This window comes from Herpailurus yagouaroundi, unplaced genomic scaffold, assembly GCF_014898765.1.
Source record: "Herpailurus yagouaroundi ecotype Mexico unplaced genomic scaffold, PumYag 186, whole genome shotgun sequence".
In the NCBI taxonomy this organism is placed as follows: domain Eukaryota; kingdom Metazoa; phylum Chordata; class Mammalia; order Carnivora; family Felidae; genus Herpailurus; species Herpailurus yagouaroundi.
This window is the reverse complement of record NW_024412417.1, coordinates 13355125-13379176: the sequence shown is the minus strand read 5'-3', so window position 1 is coordinate 13379176 and position 24052 is coordinate 13355125. Positions and strand designations below refer to the sequence as shown.

Here is a 24052-nt window from a genome sequence, read left to right as displayed (position 1 = left end):
TGTGTGTGTGTGTGTGTGTGTGTGTGTGTGTGTGTGTGTGTGTGTGAGAGAGAGAGAGAGAGAGAGAGAGAGAGAGAGAGAGAATTTGCATTCTTCCTTTTATTGACTTTTATTCCTTTTATTTATTTGCATTCTTGCTTTATTGACTTTCCTAAGTTCTCTGAAGAGTTTTTTTTTAACCTCTCATGTTTCATTGCTTCTGAGTCGAGTTTTATTTTTCTCACATTTTGAGACTCTGATACCGGAATGTGTCTACAACCAAATGCATCTTGTGTTGCAATTGGTCCGGTGGTATTTGTGCCGTAGTTGCATTGCCTGGGCACGTGTGAACTTGGTAGTTCTGGTAGCAGAAGACAACGGAAACACCTTGTTGTTTCAGTCAGCGATCCATTTGATGACCATCTGAGAAAGGAATGTAAGTCCTAGGTGTTGACTGAAATCTCCTGGCGTCTATTAGTAAGATCTTCTTGCCAACACCAACACTTGTGGAAAAGCATCCGAAGCTCAGAAGAAGATCCCAGATACAATACTTGAACACTTTTAAAACATGCTGCATTGCTGGGGCGCCTGGGTGGCTCAGTTGGTTAAGCGTCCGACTCTTTGATTTCTGCTTAGGGTCATAATCTCATGGTTCGTGAGTTAGAGCCCCACGTGGGTTTCGGTGCTGACAGGGCGGGGCCTCCTTGGGATTCTCTCTCTCTCTCTCTCTGCCCTTTTCCCATGTGCATGTGCATGCATTCTCTCTCTTTCTCAAAATAAATAAACTTAAAAAAAAGGAAATGCTGCATTACTAAAGGCTTTGGTGGCATAGAGGACAATATTGTGTGGGAAAACACACTCATTGGATATTATGTCAACTGTCATTTGAAGAGTGGCTTCCGACTGAATGCCTAAACCAAAGTAAATTTGCATACCTAACCAATTTATTTCACTTACATTTTCATACTCTCCTTTTTGATGGGTATAATAAAACTCAGGTCTTACATAAGTCTAATAGAGACTTTCAATAAGTATAAAATTAAAGTTCTAAATGTTAGTATTGTATCACAATTTAATTTGCAGCCAATTTTTTTCTTACTGTTCTTTAAAACAGCATTGTCTGTACAATCAGTGAACCTTAACAATTGATGGTATGTGGTAGTGAACGAGGAAGTCTGTTAAATTAGCAGCATGAATCAAAAGATGAGTTAGAAAGCTCAGGAATGAGGAGGGAGTTTAGTAATTCTTTTACTCTATACATATTTATTGAGTTTTTACTGTGAGACCAGTGCTAGGCAAGGCATAAGGATATAGCTGTAAACAAAATAACTGTGATCCCTGGGCTCACAGAGAAGACGAGATATACTGAGTAAGTAGTTGCATGCATGATGTTAGAGAAAAGTGCAGGCTTCTTTGGGAGAGTAAATAGAGGGAACTTAAGATAGTCAAGGGGAGCGGATGGCCCGGCTGAAGAAGTGACACTTGAGTGGAGAATGGAAGGACCAGTAGGAGTTAGTCATGTGGAGATGAGTGGGGAAGGGGGAGAGAGTGGGGAAGGGAGTAGGAAAGGGGGAGCCGTGTGTATAAAAGCAGGGAGGTGGCAACGAAGGAGAAGCTGAAGGAAGTCCAGTGTAGCTGGAGCACAGACAGTGGTAACAGAGATGAGAAACAAAGCTAGAGAAGTAGGTGGGCAGCAGATGATGAAGGGCCTTTAGAAGACATGGCAAGGAGGTTGGCCTTTATCCCAAGAGTAAGAGGAAGTTGTGGAAGGGGTTCCAGGAGAGGTATAGCGTGCCATGCTCAAATTTTAGAATTGTCATTCTGGCTGTTGGGCAGAAATGGAGTGCTGTAGGTCGAGGGCAGATGAAAAGAGTATGATAGTAGTCATCCTCACTTGACTGGGGGAAGGAAGCCGGGATGGGCAGAAGTCCAAATGCTGCAGGGGAATCCCGGAGCGAGTGGTATTTCCCATCGTCGGTTGCATTCCTCAGATATTACATCCTTAGTTCCTGGTAACCTAAGACAATAACTTTATTTGTTTTTGACAGAGTGACTTCTTCTGACTTGAGCCTACGGTGTGCTTTGAGAAATCTGCCACCAGGTAAATATAGAATAAGATTTTTCAGATTTATAAGCCATACTTTTCTCCCAAGACTCCCTAAGACCTAAATCCAACATCTTATTTGAGCCTTGCCATAGCCTTCTGAGTCAGGTGCTGCTTTATTTTCATCTTGCACATGAGGAAATTAAGGCACAGGGAGGTTAGGCAACGGTATCAACATGCACAAAGCTGTTTATCACAGCATAAATTATAATAGCCAAATAAAAAGGAAAGAATCTAAACATGCAACAGTAGTTAAGTTGTGTCAAATCAATTATGGGACATAATTTGATGGTGTTACTTTAATAATATTCTTTATCAGATTAAGAAGTTTCTCTCCTATTCCTAGTTTGTTCAAAGTGAATTTCACCTGCATGTTGAATTTTATTAAGTGCTTTTCTAATCTACTGAGGTGATCAAATGATTTTTATCCCTTGATAAAAATCTTGTTCATGGTAATTGACTTTAATTAATTTTAGGATGTTAAGCTAGCTTGCATTGCTAACATAAAACCAAACTTGATCATGGTGCATTATCCTTTCTACACTCAGCGAGATGTAGTTTGCTAAATTTTAGTTCCAAGATTGGCCAAAATTTTCCTGTCTGGTGTTTTCCTCTTCAGGAATGGTTTTCAAAATATTAGAATGACTGGTTCCTTGAAGGTGTGATGAAACTTAATGATGAACCAGTTTGGGCATGTTGTTTTCTTTGTGGGAGGAATTTTTACCCTGTGTTTTAACTTCTGATTTATCTAGGTTTTCTATTTCTTCCCGAGTCAGTTTTGGTAAGTTTTGTTTGTGGCTCTATAGACACATTTCTGTTGGCTTTGTATGCAGGAGGGGAATTTCTGGGTCTTGGGGTAGGTGTATGTTCCACTTCAGCAAATACTATCAAAGAGTTTTCCAAAATGGTTGCATTAATTTAAAAATTTAACTGCCAATCAGGAGTGTGTGATAGTTCTGATTTTCTATATTTTTGCCAGTACAAGGTATTTTCTGTTTTTGTTGGATTGTTTTTTTAATTTAAGCTCTGCTGGTAGGTGTATAATATCAAGTTGTAGTTTTAACTTGCATTTCCCTGTCGACTAATGAAGTTGGGTATATATTCATATATTAATTGACCATTTGTATATCTTGTTTATGAAAATCCTTTTCAAATCTTAAAAAAATTGAGGTGCTTATTCAAGTCTTTTGGAAATAAAATTGGGTTGTCTTAGTGAATTGTCTTTCTTATTGAATTGTAGACATTTTTAATAATAAGTGTTCTGGATTTGAGCCTTTGCCAGGTTATATATATTGTAAATATCTCCTCTTTTTCCTGTGGTTTATCTTCCAGTTTTTAATGAACAGAAATTCCTTTAAAATGATATAAATTATTCATTTTTTTTCTTTTGTGGTTGGCACTCCTGTTCTATTTAAGAAATTTTGGCATTATTCCAAGATCAGAAAGATGTTTTCTGTTTTCTTCTGAAAGCTGTATGATTTTATTTTTACATTTTGATCTATAATACATCTGAAATTGATTGTATTGTGTATGATGTGAAGTAAAGGGTCAAGATTAATTTTTTCTATGTGGATACACACTTGACCAGGCACATTCCTTTTGCTGTAGTACTATTTTTTTTTAAGTTGAGAACCTTTTTTTTTTTTTTAATGAATATTTATTTATGATATAGTTGTCAAGTAAGCTGTCTGTAGTACTATCTATTTATTTATTTTGGTTAGGCTTACTGAGGTGTAAGTAATACACAGTAAAATTCACTCTCTTGAAATTTATGGTTTAATAAATTTCAACAACTGTATACAATCATGTAACCATGACCACGGTCACAATGCAGAGTATATCCAACATCTGAAAGAGTGTTCCTTTGGACTCTCCTTACCTGCAGCCCTTGACAACTGCTGATCTGATTTCTGTTCCAGGGTTTTTCTTTTCTCATAATATGTAAATCAAGTTGTCCAATATGTAAACTTTCATTTCAGGCTTCTTTCATTTAGCATAAAGTCTTTGAGATTCCTGCCTGCTTTTCCCGTATCAGTAGTTTGTTCTTTTTCATTACTGAGTAGAATTCCATCGTGTGGATGTATCACAATGTGTTTATCCATTCACCAGTTGATGAGCACTTGGGTTATCGATAGTTTTGGGCTATATTAGCAAAGCTATTGTAGTCACTGATTAATGGGTCTTTGTACAGATTTATATTTTCATTTTTCTTGGGTAAATTACTACAAGTAGGATTATTGGATCACGTGGTAAGTATAGCAACTGTATGCTTAACGTTATTTAAGAAAAATCCCTCGGGGCGCCTGGGTGGCGCAGTCGGTTAAGCATCCGACTTCAGCCAGGTCACGATCTCGCGGTCCGTGGGTTCGAGCCCCGTGTCAGGCTCTGGGCTGATGGCTCAGAGCCTGGAGCCTGTTTCCGATCCTGTGTCTCCCTCTCTCTCTGCCCCTCCCCCGTTCATGCTCTGTCTCTCTCTGTCTCCAAAATAAGTAAACGTTGAAAAAAAAAAATAAAAAAAAATGTTTTAAAAAATAAAAAATAAAAAAATAAAAAAATAAAAAAAAGAAAAATCCCTCTAGCTGTTTCAAAAGTGACTGTGCCATTTTGCATTCCAGTCAGCAATATAGGAAAGTTTTAGTTACTCCACAGCCTATCAGCACTTAGTATCAGTCTTTGTAATTTTAGCAGTTTGAGTTTGTATATAGTGGTACCTTCTTGTAGCTTTAATTCTCCCTTCCCTAGTGATTCCTAATGTTGAACACCTTTTCAAGTGTTTCTTTGGCGTCTGTATATCTTTGGTGAAATGTCTGTTCAAATCATTCCCCCATTTTTAAACTCCCGTTACCTATCTTTCTGTTATTGATCTATAATCGAATATATTGGGGATACAAGCTTTTTATCAAACATGTGCTTTAGAAGATCAGAAGTTTTTAATTTTCATGAAGTTCAACTTAATCAAAATTTTTTCTCTTATGGGTGTCAGGATTCTAAAACCAAGAATACAAATATGTTCTTGTTTTTTTTTTTTCTAGAAATTACATAGTTTTAAGCTTTACATTTAGTTATATGACACATTTTGAGGTAATTTTTGTATCTGGTGTGAGGTAAAAGTCAAGGTTTACTTTTTTATATGGACATCTAAATTTCCAGCACTATGTGTTAAAAAAGCTATCCTTTTTCTTTTTTAATTACCTTGGCACTTTTTTTTCTCTCCTCCTCCTCTGGTACTCTAATTACATGCATATCAGACTATTTGATATTGTTCTACAGTTCTTGGATACTTAAAAAAAAAATTCTCGGGGCGCCTGGGTGGCGCAGTCGGTTAAGCGTCCAACTTCAGCCAGGTCACGATCTCACGGTCCGTGAGTTCGAGCCCCGCGTCGGGCTCTGGGCTGATGGCTCGGAGCCTGGAGCCTGTTTCCGATTCTGTGTCTCCCTCTCTCTCTGCCCCTCCCCCGTTCATGCTCTGTCTCTCTCTGTCCCAAAAATAAATAAAAAACGTTGAAAAAAAAATTAAAAAAAAATTCTCCTTTCTCCTTGGATAATTTCTTTTGACCAGTCTTTTTTTATTTTATTTTATTTTATTTTATTTTTTTAATTTTTTTTTCAACGTTTATTTATTTTTGGGACAGAGAGAGACAGAGCATGAAGGGGGGAGGGGCAGAGAGAGAGGGAGTCACAGAATCGGAAGCAGGCTCCAGGCTCTGAGCCATCAGCCCAGAGCCTGACGCGGGGCTCGAACCCACGGACCGCGAGATCGTGACCTGGCTGAAGTTGGACGCTTAACCAACTGCGCCACCCAGGCGCCCCTCTTTTGACCAGTCTTTAAGTTTACGGATTCTTTTCTTTATTTTTTTTTTTTATTTTTTTTTTTTTAATTTTTTTTTTCAATGTTTATTTATTTTTGGGACAGAGAGAGACAGAGCATGAACGGGGGAGGGGCAGAGAGAGAGGGAGACATAGAATCGGAAACAGGCTCCAGGCTCTGAGCCATCAGCCCAGAGCCTGACGCGGGGCTCAACCTCACGGACCGCGAGATCGTGACCTGGCTGAAATCGGACGCTTAACCGACTGCGCCACCCAGGCGCCCCAGGATTCTTTTCTTTAAATGTATCCTATCTCCTCATCAGCCTATCAAAGGAAACCTTTACTTCTGATATACATTTTTATTTCTAGAATTTGTTTCCTACAGTTTCCATGATTTTTTCCATCTTTTGCTGCATTTTATTCTTCTTTTAATGAGCACCTTTTACATATTAATCATAGCTATTTTAAAATCTCAGTCTGAGTGTTCTGATATGTGACTCATAGCTGTCTAGTTCTGTAAGTTGCTTTATCCTGACAGTGGGTTGTTTTTCCTTAGTTTTTTAAAATACGTCATAATTTTGGTTTCATGGTGGACACTTTTTCTTTTGTAAGGTCATTGATGTGAGGGTTTGAGTAATCTTGTTAGCAGATGACAGGAACCGTTATTGTTATGGAGTTTGGGGGGGTTTGGGCTCCTGGGGGCTGTAGTTACCTTCAGCCCGCCAGACTCCAGCGTTGTCCAGTGGTGGACCATAGTCACCTTATGCTTCGTTGGCCTGGTGTGCCAGAGGGTTTTCCCACTGTCTAAACCCCCGTCCTTAGCCTTCGGCAGACATGCCACACCTGTTCTGCCGAGGGGATCTCTCTCCACGTTGGTGCTCATTTTGCTCAGTGCTCGGTGTAATGTGGTGGCTTTGGTGGTGAGGTCGTCAGCTTTCCTGGTCCAGCCTCAGTCTTGGGCGGGCCTTGTGTGTCCACACCTTGGGACCTGGGCTTTGTCCTGGTTCCTCGCTCCTCTTCACAGCAGCCGATCTCTGCCTTGTGTCTGTGGGTGTCTTGGTGGGAGAGAGCATCCTGCCCCTCCCTGAGTGGCAGCAGATTTCTTCTTTGTGTCAGCACTGGATTCTGGGCCTGAGTCTGTTGTCCTTCCATCAGGGGTAGATAGCTTTTGCTTCTGCCCTTCTCAAGAATCCGTGGATCTTTTTGCTTGGATCTTGCGAGTGGGAAGGTTTTCTGCTCCCCTCCCAGTGGTTGAAAGCCCTTGCTTACTGTGGAACAAAGTTGTGGGAAGAGTATGGGTTTCTTGCCTGTGCCCAAATAAAGAATCACTCTTCAGTCTCAGAGCCTCCCCTCAGTCCTTCTCGTGAGTACCCACTGGAAGCTGATGGGAAAAGAAGCTTGAGAGAGGCTCCCAGGGATTCCATGTTAGCACATACTTGCCCTTTAGGATTCATTAACATTTCAGCTGTTTTTTTTCTTCCCTGCTTTTATGATGGCTCTTTCCTCCTAGAGCACTCGGTCAAAGGTGACAGTTTGTGTGTCCCATCCCTCCTTGGAGGTCCATGTCATTCTCTAAATTAGTCCACCTGGTTGCCTTGTAATCTTAGCTGTCTGGCCGGCTCGATACGAGTTGTGACTTTGCGGAATTATGCCGCTTTCTCTCATTGTTAGGAAGTGATATTTTCTGTGGCGTTCTTGTCTTCAGTGGACGCAGAACTGTGTTGCAGCTTTTTAAAGCCACTGTCAAGAAAGGAAAATTTGGGTTGTAAATAAAAATGCCAGCCGGAAATGGACGAAGGCTGAAATAAAGGAAGGCAGTAAAACCACAATTCAACACTTAATGGGAGCACTGAGAGGATTTAAATTTTCTTCTTGTCTCGGTTGGCCCTACTTGGCCTTCTTTTTTCTTTCTCAGGAAATAACTGCATATAGGGATGGGAATCACACAATAGAATAGCTTGATTCTGTGAGCCGAGGTGAGGGAAGGAGCAGGATCGCCTTTCCCTTCTCTAGTTGCCTTCATGGGAAAACAGGAGAAAGGGAAGCAAGTTAAAAGAAGACAAGAAAGGGACAGCAGGCATTCTGGAGGTTTGCAGCTTCTCAGAAAAGGGGTAGAGTGCAGTATCTTGCAGAATGCCAGATGTCCATGGTGCCAAGCAGTGCAGTATCATAATTCCAGACGATTCCAGACAAATCTTGATTTCCCCAGCCATCTCAGGAACGGTCACGTTGACTTGCAGCTTGGATACGTTTAACCCTCTACATCCTTGCTACTGCACGGGTGGCCCGGGGACCAGCAGCGTCAGCATCACCTGAGCGCTTGTTAGCAGAATGCAGGTCCCATTCAGACCTGATGAATCAGAACCTGCATTTTAACAAGATAGCAAGATCCGGAGGGATTCTTACGCACTCGGATCTTTGAGAAGTGGTGTTTTACATAATCACTGTTTCTTTTCCTTTTTAGCCAACTGTGCTTTCAATAATGAGATTAAAATCCTTCAAAGTCAAAATATTGTGAGGGTAATCCAGTTTAGGAATAAATCGGGACATAGTGCACAGAATTAAGGCATTTAAATGCATTGTCTAGTTAAATTATTGGATTTCACTGAACAATAATGATTGATATGCATACTTAATGCCTTTATTTTCAAATTCTTTTTTGAGCTTTGGTCCCTAGCGCTCAAAACCCTTGACTGTCTGTCCGGTAGCAGGGATTTTCTGTTGCTTCCTCTTATAAAGAAAGGTGTTTCTTAGACCTATGAAGCCTGCCTCATGGGGGCAGTTTGGCCTTCCTCTCCACCTTGGTTTCAGTTCCTACATGAAGCTACTATTGAGGCTTCAAAGCCAAGGTCTAGCCAAGGACCCATCCCTCTGTGGAGACCCGTGCCAAGAGCCCTCAGCTTTTGAATCTTCCCAACTTTGAGTACCTTGTGATGCAGTGATGAGAATGTGCTGCCAGAATTCTAGTTTTCTTCATTTTCCCCGTCTTTCGATAAAAGCTAATTTTACATTCATCCCAATTCTCAAGTTGTCCTCTTTCCTTTGATACCATAAAAAAGCCAGCCACAACCACTGGATTATCATAGTGCCTGCCTTCCTTTCGTCTTTCCTTCTGCTTTCGTACCCAGGTATTTGCAGGCCTACCTTTCCTTCCCCTTAGTGAGAGACATGAAGTCAAAGAGTCCTGGCAATATTATTAAATTGGTTTCACATATCTTTTTCAACTTGGGACCATCATGTATGTGTTTGTTCTCAGCAAGTAGATAGAGAAGCCCTCCAGAAGAGCCCAAGGTCATGCCTCCCAGCTGTGTCAACCCAGACAAAGAGTTATCTCAGTTGCCTGAGCCCAGTGAATTTTGCTTTAATGTCAGTGGTCACCCTTAGCTGCAAGGGAGTCTGGGAAATGTATCTTTGAGTTGGACATGTTGCTGCTGCAAAAGAAATCAAGGCTGGGTTTGCTACGGGCGAAGAACTAAATGCAGACTTCAGACAGGGAGCAAGACATCAGTTTTATTCCCAGTGATGCTGGATTGAGAATGAGCTTAAATTATGGCCAGGGTCAGCTATAATCAGGTCTCCTATTATTCTGTTGCTAAAATACACTTTCATGGGAAAGTGTGAGGCCAGAAGTAGAAGGGAGGGTGCCCAGACCTCCAAGTCCCTTTCCTTACTTGGCCCCAGCAACTTGAGCAACTTGAGAAGGGATGCAGCAAAGGGTAGAAATTACTTTCCAGTAGTTTTAAGAAGACAAACAGTTTTATGTGCCCAGGCAGAGGTGCGGGGGAGGAGACAGTGGTGCTCCTCTTAATAATTGTCTATACATATATGTCTGTCGCATACACACACACACACGCACACACACAGTCTTTTAAAAATTTTTTTCTTAATGTTTATTTATTTTTGAGAGAGAGAGAGAGAGAGCACACGTGCGTGCAGGGGAGGGGCAGGGAGAGAGGGAGACACAGAATGTGAAGCAGGCTTCAGTCTCTGAACAGAGCCTGACGTGGGTCTGGAACTCACGAACTGTGAGATCATGACCTGAACCGAAGTCGGATGGTTAACCGACCGAGCCACCCAGGCGCTCCTCCCACCCCCCCACCCCCGCCCCCGGCAATCTTATTATGTATTATTACATAGTGTGACACAGTTGTGTTATATTTGCTTCTTTATATACTTTTCTCAACTCCTCCTGTTAATGACCTTGTAGTATAGACAGAAATCGGCTATGGGAGTTGAGAAGGGAGAGAGCTCACGTGCCCTGGAGTTGTGAATTCCTCACAAGGGAGATGCAGACAGGCTGCTTATACATTGTCAAGAGTGGGTAGCATCGTTCCAGGTAGAGAAGGGTCATTCGTGGCGAATGCAGCATGGGCTGTAGCCGGCAGACTTCCAGCTACTCTGGAAGGTCACTGTAGGATTCTTCATAGGGTCTCCCTCCATTGCCACACAGCAACCCACCAACCAACAAGCTGCTGCCGCTCCTCTCACCCGTCGGTGTGCAGCAGGTTCTGGACCCTCTCCGTGGCCTTGTCATCCTGGATGGACTCTTGCTGTCATGCTGATTTGGAAAGCCACAGCTACAAGCCCTGCTCCCTGCACAAGGCTCAGCTCAAGCTTGTGAGCTGACAGCTAATTGTCGCTGCTGATTGCTTTGCTGACAGTGCTTTGTGGCTATTTTGGTTTTTCTCGAGCATTCCTTAATTAGAGGAAATGACATCTTGGGCTGTCCAATCAGCCTCTTGTTAGATATTATTACATTTGTAGGAGAATCAGGCAACATTTGGGTTTGTTCCTGCCAAGCTGGAATGAGGGTCGTGGCCTGTGTTGCAGTTGGCTTGGCAAAGCAGTGACCCGCACCCGGCTCTGAGACAGGTTCGCCACTGGTGTGAGGGAAGAACATTTTACATGTGCAGTGTGGACTCAGAGTACTCAGGACTCCGTGGGACCCCCTGTTCAGGCTCAGCAATGTCACGCTGAAACTCTATGCCTCATAGTGGCTGTTGGCCTGATAGGATGCTGACTCTCTCCTCTCTGCGATGAGTTATTTCAGGATTCCTTTGATATTTACCTTTCTGGCTAACATGGGAAGATGCTTTCCTTTTCCCCTGGAGGTATACAGATAAGACCCAAGGAGGGCTGCTATTTGGTGAAGTTCTAGAGGTGCTTTGCCATGTAGTATAGTAAGTGAGATCTTACTACGTTGCTTTAATTAACAGAAAGAAAAAGCTTACGTTAGAAACTATTCTGAATTATAAAATATGTTTGAAGAGCTTTACAACTCTTCACAGAATAACTGAGATCCACAGAATAACTTTTACCAGCTGTTTTTTAAGTATCAGTGCCTTCGAAAGCTACTTTACTGAATGTTTTATTTTGGAATAGCTGTGTTTATTTTCACATAAACCATGTGTGAAAGTTTAAAAAAATCAGTTTATCTGTCTAACGAGTATGGACCTTTTCTTGTCCTCAGTCTTTCTGGTTTTGGTATTAACTCCTTTGCAACAAGGATAATTAAGCCTGCTAGGATGCCCTTAGGCTTAACGAAACAGCACAAGACACAGTTCCTGTCCTCGAAGAATTTATGTTCTAATTGGGGGATTAACATTTTCCGGTGGCCCTTTCTGCATGGCTTCTTCAAAGCATCTATGTGATTGTGTGTTTTTTCTCCAGCAGTGTTAAGTGTTGGAGCAGAGAACACAGAATACAGGTTGGATCCAGGGTTAAAAAGAGAAGACACGTATACCGAGGGTTCTATGAAGAGACCACGAGCATCTCAGATTGTGGGCAGAAGGAAAGGAGACCAAGGGGGGTGTGGGGGTGGGGATCGGTGGGGAGGATCCTGGAGACAGAGGAAGTGATTAATGGATAGGGTGGGTGGGCGGATGCCAAGACGAAGGACTCCGTGAGGTCAACGAAGAAATGGAGAGTGTTAAGGGGCAAGAGAGATAGCACAAAATGCTACCTATTTCCTGCAAGTCTGTCTTATCTCTTCAATCAAAGGGTAAAAAGGGGCCAGGCCTGGCATTTCTTTGGTGTCTCTTTTAGCTCTTGGTTCACTGTGATGCTTCCGGCATGTACTTCCTAAATATTTCCTGAAAAAATTCAGCTCACTCACGGGCTTTGTGAAGCTCATTTGGGTCAGCGACCAAATTTCTTTCACACATAAGGAAAATGGTTGAGGTGCTCATTTGTTCCTGTCTGTGGTGAGCCCCACAGTGATTCCTGGTATGATCTGACACTGGTGTGAACATGCACACATATGCTACAGTGAAAGAAAGTCTCTGTCATCTGACATTGGCTCATTACTGTTGGGTGAAGGGAAAATGTTATCTCTAGGGAGACGGTCTAGGTGCTGTGGGACTTCACAGAGTCCCACATGCCAGATGTGATTTTGCCTTCCTGGGAAAGCCAAAAAATGCCGTTTCTTTTTATAGGCCAATAGTTTTCCTTTTCCTTTCCATAATTTGTCAGGCTAATTGCATTTGAAGCCCCAGAGAACAACGTAAACTTCTTTCTGACCCTCTTACTGTTCCCCTGCTCAACATTCAGCTTTTTCTTGGGTCTATACTTAGCTGAAGTGCTCTTTATGAAAGACTTTCACAACTGAAGTTACAGTAAAAATTGGAGAATAAAATTTTAATTTGGAATAAAAGCTAAAACTTTACAGTATAATTCCTATACATTCTTGTATATTTCAAAAAGTTTTTTTAAATTTATTTATTTATTTTGAGAGAGAGAGAGAGCACAGCAGGGGAGGGTCAGAGAGAAGGAGAGACAGAATCCCAAGCAGGCTCTGCTCCAAGCAAGCCCCATGCGGGGCTTGAACTCACAAACCTTGAGATCGTGACCTGAGCTGAGATCTAGAGTTGGAGGCTTAACCGACTGAGCCACCCAGGTGCCCCAACATTCTTGAATATTTTATAGTTAACTTACTGCTCACTGGGCACCACACCCACTGTGAGTTCTTTTCAATGGTGTCTTATATTCACTTGGTTACCTGAGTGCTGGTTCAGTGCTAGGGCTCAGTAGAGGCACCCAGCTGTATGTGCACCTGGAGTGAATGTGTCGTATGTCCAGTTCAAACATACCAGCAGCGTCGCCAATGGATATTTTCTTAGGTAGCATTTTAAGGTTTCTTAACCTGCACCCCAGACACCACAGACTTGATCAGAATCATGCGGTTACCATGGTATCCGGAGAGCCCTTAGAAGCTCATCGACTTTTCCAGGCAGAGAAAAAGATGGTAAACTGCTCCACTAGAACATTTTCTACCTTAGAAGCTGAGAATAGACACTATATTTATCTGCAACAGCAAATCTGATTTTTGAAACTTCTCTCAAGCATAATCTTTTATAAGATATCTGCTGAAAACTGCTTGCAGGTTTATGTGCTAGCACTGACTTTAACAGATTTTCTTTTATCGCTGATCTGGAAGCTTCTTTTTGAATAAAATAGAAATGTGAATGGCTCTTGCTAAGAAATCCCTTTCAATTTTAGAGAAGAGTCTAGGTAACTGAGCCCTCCTATTCGGGGAGAGTGAAATAAAAATGGGTCTACCGTGAATAAAATGGCAGGCCTGCTTTCCTCATAGGAGACTTCTCCCCTCTGATACGGGGTTCTTTGATGTTAATCTAATTCTCACTAATTGCTAACTCCACAGCAACAGAGTTTAGATCTTTGAAAGGATTGCTTTTTATAAAATCGTATTTTCTGAAATTTTTGCTTAATGGAAAAAGCCACTGAACCACTGTCTTTTTGCCTTAGAGTTAGTGGACAGGGACTGTTTAAATCATTAATTTCTACTGCTTGACATTTTTATAACACTTTGCAATGTTCAGAGAATGTTTATATCCTTTGTTATTTGAGGTGGGTAACAACCCCTACAAAGCAGAGAGAAATTTTTTTTCTTCCCATTTTTTGTTTGTTTTGTTTTGTTTTAATTTTTTTTTTTTTAAATATTTATTTTTGAGACAGAGAAGAGACAGAGCATGAACGGGGGAGGGTCAGAGAGAGGGAGACACAGAATCCGAAACAGGCTCCAGGCTCTGAGCTGTCAGCACAGTGCCCGACGCGGGACTTGAACTCACGGACCACGAGATCATGACCTGAGCCGAAGACGGCCGCCCAACGGACTGAGCCACCCAGGCGCCCCAAGTTTTGTTTCGTTTTGTTTTGAGTGAAGGGATTGAGAGAAAGATTATACCTCGTTTAAAATCAGTTCTTATGAGGAGATAGACCTGGAACCAGAGTCTACTCTTCTCATCTTCATGCAGTTTCCAGTTGCTCTGTCATGATGGGCAAAGCGTGAGGATGGTAGGAAGAACCTTGAGCCTATTTGGCACCTACCTGTTTAATCGTATGTCTCCCTGATTTGACTTTATGCTCCCTGAAGGTAGGAATTATTTTATCATTGTTAGATTTCCAGTGCCTAGAATAGTCCTGGCACATAGTAATTGCCCAGCTACCATTTTTTTTAATAAACAAGTAATAACAATGCCATCATTTTCACCTCTACCTTCCCTTCCTTACACAATTCCAGTGGCACAGAAAATGTTGAATATAAGAATTACAGGCGATCTAAAATAAATAGTGATGTGGATGTAGTGGGGAAGTGCAGGTTGTCAATCCAGCAAAGTAATGGGTGAAGAATACTGCACTCAGCCGTAGAAAAACACAGAAGATGCTGAAAATATGGGTCCTGCCTTCAGGAACTTAAAGCAAGTTTGGAGAAATCCATCCTGGACAAGATGGAGAAAACCACTCGCAGTCTGGTTGGTTGGCCCCGCCCCCTTGGAAACTCGGTTGGGGGAAATAAAAAGGACACACGGTGCAAAAAACCTTGATCTCAGAGGGAGGAGGAAGTGGAAGAACTCCACTGTCACTTTCTTTGTTTGGTTCTATAATTACCTGTACCTTTTCAAGGGTTTTTATGCAAGAAACTAAATACAGAGACTGGTCGAGGGATGAATCATTCTAATTAACTGGGAATAGAAGGCGAACTTTGACAAAGCTTCAATTGGCTCTTTTCTTTAAATAGTCGAGTAATTATGCTGTAATTTGGCATCGGTAAACAAGTCTTTCCATCCTTATCTCAACCGGAACTAACAGTTTCCAAGTCCCGACGGGGTGAGGCTCTTTTAAGATTTGGTCTTCAAACCACCTGCTTCAGTCCCTCTGCTGAAATTCTGATTCAGGGGTCTGATACAGGGTCTGGGAGTCTGCTTTTTTTTTTTTTTTTTTCTTTTTAATAAACATGTTATTTTGGAATAATTTTACATTCATAGAAAAGTTACAAAGATAGTACAGAAATTTTCTGTATTTCCTTCATCTGTCTTCCCTTAGTGTTAACCTTCTTACATAGAACCAGAATATAGTTGTCGAAATTAACACATTACTATCAGTGCGATAATGCTAAGCTACAGACTTTATTCCAATTTCACCAGGTTTTGCACTAATGTCCTTTTTCCTGTTCAGTCTAGGAGGACCTCCCCTTGCCTGAGGGAACCTGGTGGTTTTCATTTCAAGTCATACTCCTATCAGTTAGGAATCCAGCAGGAAACAAAAGGCACACTCGGAAGGAGTCTGAGGAGAATTGAGCAGAAGTACTATCTACAGACACAGAGTGAAAGGAACATATAAGGGATTGTAAGGCAACCAGGAACTCTTAGTAATGAAAAGTTTTTACTTTCTTTGGGACACGGGCAAGAGGAGCAGGGGCCACCCAGGCGGAGCAGTGGTCAGGGATGTGTAGTTGGAGAGCCAGTCACTTCTGGAACCGTGAACTCCAACGTGCAGAGGACGTGGAGGAAGCCTGACCTGGGTCTTAATCACCTCTACCCTGGTCTTCTGCTGGTGCCTCCCATTGGCAGAACTCTACAAGGAGCCCGAGGGCAGGGGACAGGTGACTTAGTTCCTGGGCACAGAGGAGGGAGGATGGATGGAGAATGGTCTGGAGAATAGATTTAGAGAGAGCTTGAGGTGGGAAGAACCAGCACTCTGTAAAGTAAAATGCAGGAGAATCTGATTAGTTCATTGTACCTGAGTTAACACATGTGCTCTGCTTATTAATTCATAGCTACTATGTCATTAGGGACCGATAGCTTAATAAAAAAAAAAAAGAGGATCCAATAAAAACATTACATTTAGCCTTGGAAACTGTACAGTTTAGCAGCATGTTGCAAATTCAGCAAATAACCTTTTGGTGGGTTAATGATATAAAGAGAACGGTAGCCTCCAGCTAAATAAATAAATATCCAGACTGAAGAAAAAGAAGTACCATCTGAAATATAGTCTTAGAAGTGACAATGAATTTTAAGTGTCAAATACCATCTTGTACAATTTGGATAAAACAGTGCTTTGAGAAATTTTTTTTTTTCTGTTTTGTTACTTGGCCCTAGTTTTTGAAAGGCATTATCATCACCCTTTCTACAGTATAGTGAATTCACTCTTCAACTGAATTCTGGGCACCCAAGAAAAAGATTCAGACAATGTTGTTGTTGTTTTTTCCTAATTGCAAAAGAATAGGAGTGGATACAAATCTCATCTTTTTCAAGCATCCATATGACTTATGGAGAATCTCTAGTCTTTAGAACTGGCTTTCCTAGAATTTTTCCAATGGGAGAATATTGATAGTGGGGATAAAAGACTTCTATCTTCCCCCCTCATTTCAAAAAAAGGAGTAGAAGTTAGAAAGGAAGAATATTAGCTGTGTTTTGCCATTTTTGACATTACGTTTGACATTAAATATCTTGTTTGCCCAAACAGAAAGGGTGATGGAGGTTTGTTTTGCTCATGCATGTTTTTCATAGATACTGGTCTCCTTTTATGTTTGCTTACCATCCTCAGCCAGGACACAAGCGCTTCTATATTTATTTTGCACAGTGGTTGCATGGGGATCTTGGCGGGAAACAGAATTTAACTCAGAGGGTTTGAATGAAGAGAGTTTAATGACGGGGCTGTTGCAGACCTGTGGGCAATGTGACGGGAACAAACAAGGGGTGGTTCAGCACCCAAGAACTAAGAACCAAGAACAGCAACGGGGAAGCCATTGCCCAGGCTGGAAGGACGGGAGGAACAGATAGTGGAGTCCAGGGAAGGTTGCAATCATGGAGGGAGGGCTCCTCGATGGAAGGCGTAGCTGTGAAGGCACAGAACTCTTGTGCGACACTGCAGTAAAACAGGGAAAGACTAGGGAAAACAGCACACTGCTCTCCTCCCACCTTCCCATTTTTGGCTGGTGCTCCCCATTAGTCAAACCCAACAGGAAGCCAGAGGGCCAGGCAGTATGGATGATCATCTTTGGGGTGGGAGAGGTGGAGTACGGTTGGGGATGTTGTAGAGAAGGGGTTGGGAATTACCAGCCAAACGGTCTGTTGCTGTTGAGCCCCCAAAATGATTACTTGTGACGTTGGGTTTGGAGAATATGCAAAGCGGATGCACTAAATTAATGAGCAAATTAATTTTCTGTAGAGCTGGTCTTAGCACTTTAACAACTTACTATTCCCCTAGGCTGTTCTGAAGTTTTAGTGCATAAAGACCCTGCTTTCTCAAGTTTTCTTAGCCTCACTGTGTAGTGAGGAATTTGTTGACGTCATGAGAAACATGATGATCTTTCTGCTGAGTATCATCAGAAGGTCAGTAGTAGCCTAACCCTATGGCACAGTGCTGGTGTCATTCATCTGACTTCATTTCGTCATGTAGACGTTTCATCATCTCACATCATCACAAGAAGAAGGGGGAGTACAGTACAGTAAGATATTTTGAGAGAGACCACATTCACATAACTCTTATTGCAGTGTATTATTATAATTGTTCTATTTTATTATTAGTTATAATTGTTAATCTGTTACTGTGCCTACTTTATAAATTCATCATAGATATGTCTGTATAGGAAGAAACATGGTATATGTATGGTTTAATACGATCTGTGGTTTCAGGCATCCACTCAGGGTCTTGGAACATAGTCCCAACAGATAAGGGGGGACTACTATGGGTTCTTACCGTTTTAATGGGCCGTTTCTTTTGGAGCTAAGTGTAATTACTAAATAATCATTTGCAGTTGTTCATTGGTTATTTGTACATGGATTATTTAATGGAAATAGACCTAGATACCCAAATGGTAGAAAGGCTCATTTTTGGGAAAAAATGTTCACTCTAGCCCATACCCCCACTTGGAGATTATTTGAAAATAAAAACAAAGTAACAAAACCATCTTAAAGGCTTCTGGCAACTTTAACCAAACCTGGCCCCGGGATGATTTAAGAATTTTTTTTAGGAGGCTCAGAGAAATAGAGCTGAAAATAGACTGGGTGCAGCAATTTCAGTAAAGGGACCTGAAAATGTGTTTTCTTTAGCTGAGGGTTTTAAAGTGAGTGACAAATCAGCAGTGCCCAGAAAATTGTATTATTGGGAAAAGAAATTCATATTTGATTTTCCTTTTCCTTGTGGACTATCTCTCTTTAATACTTTATATCAAATCTTTAAAATGTAATGCAGTGACAGCTTATCAGTCTCCTATTTTCTGTGGTATTTTTGTTCTATTTAACCCCCCTTTTTCTTTCCACATTTGTGATGGATTATTGGGCAGGGCTACCTGCATCTAAAAGGTTCCAGGAAAAAATAAAATTGTGCTCTTGGAAAATATTATTTACTTATATATGTTAATTAGTTTACAGTATCATTCTCAACTGTGTTTCCTTTTTCCTTAGCTTGGAAAAATGTCTGGCCTGGCTTTGTCTTTGGCCACAGTGGCTGATGCCTTTATATCATGAAAATGTTAAGTAAAAAGGTTAAGAAAAAAAAAAAAAAGGTCTTAAGTTATTCATTCTAGTGGTGGATTGGCTTAAAGCTCAAGGGTCTTTCTTTTTTTTTTTAAGTTTATTTATTTAGAGAGAGAAACAGAGAAGAGACAGAGACACACACACCACACACACACACACACACACACACACACACACACACAGAGAGAGAGAGAGAGAGAGAGAGAGAGAGAGAGAGACCGACCAGGGGAGGGACAGAGAGAGGGAGAGAGAGAATCCCAAGCAGACTCCATGCGATCTCACGGACCATGAGATCATGACTGAGCAAAACCAGGAGTTGGACACTTAACCAACTGAGCCACCCAGGCACCTCTAAATAAAGTTCAAGGGTCTTTTGTAGCTTAAATGAGTTTGATTGCAATTTTGAGCAAAGCTAAAGAAAAAAATCTGTCAATCATGCCTTATGAAGGGAATGTCATCACTTTGAGTAGCTAGAATCAATAAGCTGCTGATAGTTACTCTAAGTGGATACAAAGATCCAATTTGCCCTTATTGATCTGACCTGTGCAAGGTGTTAGAGCAGGTAGGTGGTGGTTAGTGCAAGGCCACGCTACTTGCTTTAACCTAAGAACCTGAACCCAGGGTAACGGGCATTAGTGCTGATGTAAATATCACTTCTAGCCTTGCAGCTATTTCAGTCTGTGTCAGGATCTTTTCCCATGATCCTGTGGTGGTAAACACTGATGCATCTTTAACTCTGGTGCCTTCCATGCTCCCTCAAAATCAGTTAGTCACCATGGTGCTAGCTTTGCAAGAGAGATTCATTTCCTTTCCACTGTTATCTCAATAGGCAAGGACCTTCCTAATGGCCTGGTTATTGAGATAACCTCTTGCAAGGCCGCCAGCTCCTAGTATTAACGTGCTCCTAGAAAGGAAGCTTCCTAGACCATCATATTTATCAAGATCTGCCTCTGCTCAGAAACTCTTGGCCAGTTATCACCTACAGAGTAAAATCCTTGTCAGTAACCAATGCGTAAATTTCTGTGAGCAGCTGCTGTGGGCAAGCTCTCTGTCTGGTGCTGTGGAAGCACAGACCCTGTCCACTTGCCTGTTCACCTTCTGTCTTCAGTTAGTTTATCATTTCCTATCAAGCAGGAATTATGTTTGATGTGTATTAAGTGCATAGCTGCGAGACTGGCTTCTCATCAGCGTTCCTGATTACATATTTTTAGTTGAGGATGGTTCTTTAAGATATGCAGCTTAGAGGGGCGCCTGGGTGGCGCAGTTGGTTAAGCGTCCGACTTCAGCCAGGTCACGATCTCGCAGTCCGTGAGTTCGAGCCCCGCGTCAGGCTCTGGGCTGATGGCTCGGAGCCTGGAGCCTGTTTCCGATTCTGTGTCTCTCTCTCTGCCCCTCCCCCGTTCATGCTCTGTCTCTCACTGTCCCAAAAATAGATAAACGTTGAAAAAAAAAAAAAAGATATGCAGCTTAGAAAATTATGTACCTAGGCCCCTCAAGACGGTTGGATGTGGCGCCTAATATTTTTGAAACTGTTTAGAATTATCTTCTGAACTCTTAAGCTATGAAAGCAGGAGTCTCATTACTCCATTCTTTTGTTGAAGACACAATTTACTGAATGCCTGCTTAGTACCAGGTTCTGTGCCAAGCCCTTGGCATGTGAGATGTGTTAGAATCCACCAAAGACGACCAGGGACACACCGTAGTCAGGCAAACTTAGGTTTATTGGCCTGCGGCAGCAAGGGAGAACACACACCATGGAGGGTTGTGGGGCATTTCAACAGAGTGGAGATGGAAATTAGGGAGGAATATCTAAAGAGTTTGTAAAGCTGGAGTTAGTCATGGATGGTCTTGGCTAGAGATTGGTCAGAATTTATAAACTCTGAAGTTGCTGGAACAGTCAGTGGACCGTTAAAAAGTCTTTGTCTGTAGGACATAAGACTGGCATTATTCTTAGACTAGTCTGTTTGTGGCCTTGTTTAGAACACCGTGGGTCTGAAAGAGTGAGTGTTAAAGAGGCTGAACTTAGTTTGTCTTGCATGTCATGGTTTGGTATAGTTTTTCTATTTTTGTGAGTCACAGTACAATTTTGTAAGTTGTGGTTTCTGTTTCAATTTTCAAACCCTCCTCCCCGCCCCCCCCTCCCCCATTGCCAGCAGAACTGGTTTTCTCTTTTTCAGAAGAATAATGACAAAGTTCTTGTCCTCAACATGTTCTCTGTCTAGGTTGTTACAATTTTATATGTTCCATAGTAGAGATATAAATAAGATATTATGGAGTTCAAAAGAAATAACTTCAAGAAAAAAACTCATTTTGTTGAAATCCTAACATACATAAGCTCCACATATGTTATATACTAGGCAAGTTATGTACATTATTTTATTTAATCCTGGGCAATCGTATGAAATTTGTGCTACTTTTTCTTATCCCCATTCTAAAGTCAAGAAATTGAGGGGTGGAACAGGTTAAATAGCCCACTTAAGGCCACCAAGCCAAGAGATGACAGATCCAGGATTTTATTAAACAAACATTTGCTAGATACTCTTCGAGGTGCTTTGTATAATCTCCAAAATAGCCCTTTGAAGTCGCTACTGCTCTTCATCCTATTTCACTAACGAGGAAACTGAGCATTGGAAAGTGAAGCAACTCATCTAAGATCACAGTTTGTGACCATGTCCATGCACGTCACTGTCTTGTCTGATGCTTTCCTTGAGTCCTTGTCTTTTTGGCTTCTTACCTCTGTGTTCTTAACGGCTATCTTATTGTGCTTCATGCACAGAGGAAAAGCTTCATAGCAGTGTTGATGTGGCGGGGGCATGGTGGTTAAGTGGGATATTTCTGGATGGACTAGAGAGAAAAGGCTGTGTCATTCCATTTAGGAGGAATAGCCCGCACAAAGCTCAGGGGGCAGGAAAGGCTCTGCTTGTCTGGGGAATGGTGAGGTTTGTGGTATCCCGAGGGCATAGGATGGAAGAGTGGTGGAAGCAGATAGAGCTGGACACATGTACTGGGACCACAATGGGACTTTACAGTCACTCCTCACGTTTGATCAAAAAGATGCTCCTCTTCTCAATAGTGCACTTGGCTCTGAATGACCATTCTGGTCATAATGCATCTGCAGAGAGATTTGTTGTTACCAAAGTTACTCACGCTGGAGGCAATTCCAAAGGAGGAGTTCTCCAGAAACGTATTAAGCAAAGGAAACTTTAGGGGGAAAAAAAATCCTGCCTGAAGATACTTCAAGATGATTGCTTTGAAGAACATGGCATTCATTTGAATGTCCTTGTAAGTCAAAGAAAAAATATGTCACCAGTCACAGTCAATTCACAGTCCTTAATACTAGCTTTTATTTATGAAATGCTGGGAGCTGACATCATTTAATCTTTATATCAGTCCTAGAAGGTAGATGCACTGTTCGCGTCCCAACTACATAGAGGAGGACACTGAGGCCCAGAGGACTCGGGATTTTGGCACGTCACACAGGGGAGGTGGGTAGAGCCAAGATTTCAACTGGTTTGTCCGGTTGCAGAGCTGGAATTTTTGACAAGTGGTATGGCAAGGTCCATGAGACACCTTCTTGAAGGACTTTCAAGGCGACTGCCCCTTTAAGAGACCTCATTTGGCCTGGATGATGGGCAGCGAGAGGTCAGAAGCGTAGTAAGTGTTTTAACATACTGACTGTGCCTTCTGAGATGGTCTGGACTCTCTGTGGCGCCTGCTTTGTCCACAGACATCCTATAAAAAGCACCTCCTGATTTGTTTCATTCTCCTTTGTTTTCTCTTCTCTTCGGCTCCTCCCTCTTTACTCCCATTGCTTTCGATGGGTTGCTGAGCTCTTTCCCTGTCTCTCTGGCCCTTTTTCTTGGTTGGCATCCAAACCTCTGCCCTTCTTGGTCCTCCCCGAACTTCCTTGGCTTCTACAAGCCTGGGGGTGGGGTGGGGGAGAACTCAGGCACACAAGTTAGGACCATTTATGTCAAGAGGGTAACGTTTGCAAGCTTCTGCATGTTTTAAAGTTATTTTTTGTTTTCTCCTGAAATTTTATTGGAGGGGCAACAGTAAGACTATTTCAAGGTCAGGGGTTTTGTGTTAGTAGGATTACTATGGAGATAGATCAGTGTTGAATCCCTTTCTTCTCTAATTCTCATCCTGTGTGAAGCTCTAAGGGTCTCAGCCTCGTGGGAACAAGTGGCATTAATGGGTTTTCCATGAGAGATTCAGGGGCACCTGATAATTATGGCAGTTGTGACAAGCCGGTGTCAGTGTGTGGTTTCTCTGACTTACCACACTGAGGCTGTTCAGGACACCATCAGCATTGGAGAAGAGGAATCTTCTCCACAAAAATAGCATATTGTCTATACAATGCCAGGCAAGAGAAGATGGTTCGGTATGCTCTCTGCCACCTTTAAAAAAAAAAAATAACAAAATATGTTTTCTTTTCTACTTCCTAAACCCAAAATAAACTGCTTCCTACTCCTGTCATTCACAGAGCCAGATGGAGAGAAGGAATATTTTCATCTAGGACAGAGAAAATCAAAATGGCAAGATTGGCAGTTGGTTTGAGGGCCTGGCCCACGGTGGGGGGTTGGAGAATGCTAGCTCATCTGCTGTTTGCTGACGGGAATTGGTTCCGCAAATTTCTTTTATGGTGTCTGTTACTGAAGTGGTGGTTGGAGGCTGTTTGGGAGAACGTTACTCGCCCTAATGCCTGGACAGTCTGAGAGACTATGACTCAGAAACAAGAAGACAGTCTGAATGAGGCCTATTTGCTCATCTTCCCTACATGATTGATTTGAACGTATTAGGATTGAACTAAAGGAGCATGTTATCTTCGCTTCTGTGACTTCCTTAAAGCTGTGTGCCTCCTCCTTGGTCTCCATCTACTTTCTCTCCCAAGCCACTCATCACATTTTATGAGAATTACCTGTTCCTTGCATCTTTTGCAAACTGGGACCGTGACATCAGCTGCCCCCAAAATGGTGTCTGGAACATAGTCGGTGCTCACTTGTGGGATGAATGAGTGAATGAATGGGTGGCGTTAAGATGTTATGTTTCCATCGTGTTTTGCAAATTCCTTAAATAAACAACTAGGTGTAATTCTACAGACTGTGTAGAAGGGATCACACAGGCTCTCAAAAAAAACGTTGTTCCTGGTTCTCTACTTGCTGTTTCAGGCATGCTGGGACAATTATTTCAAGAAATGTGCTGTGAAAGCCTTTATCAACCCTCTGGATTCAATTGTCAGAGAATGTGAAATTTAAAAAGCTTTAAAACCAGAAGAATAAGTACAAAAGTGTTTGTTGTATCCTTTTTTTCTTTTTCGTTATTTTTGTACCAGAACTAAAGGAGGGCTAGAGGGGCCAGGCCCGGATCTCTTTAAGCTGGG

The 24052-nt window shown here is 41.9% G+C and overlaps 1 protein-coding gene across 2 annotated transcripts in view; it reads left to right on the top strand.

The window, feature by feature from the left end:
• The first annotated feature begins 2027 nt into the window (after window positions 1–2027).
• NCALD (neurocalcin delta) overlaps window positions 2028–24052 on the top strand; it is a 274929-nt gene continuing 252904 nt past the window's right edge. Inside the window, exon 1 of one of the 2 annotated variants that reach the window (XM_040494143.1) lies at window positions 2028–2080. The gene's annotated coding sequence lies outside the window, so the exon portion shown is untranslated. The remainder of the gene's footprint in view (window positions 2081–24052) is intronic. The other variant, XM_040494144.1, reaches the window with a different exon arrangement.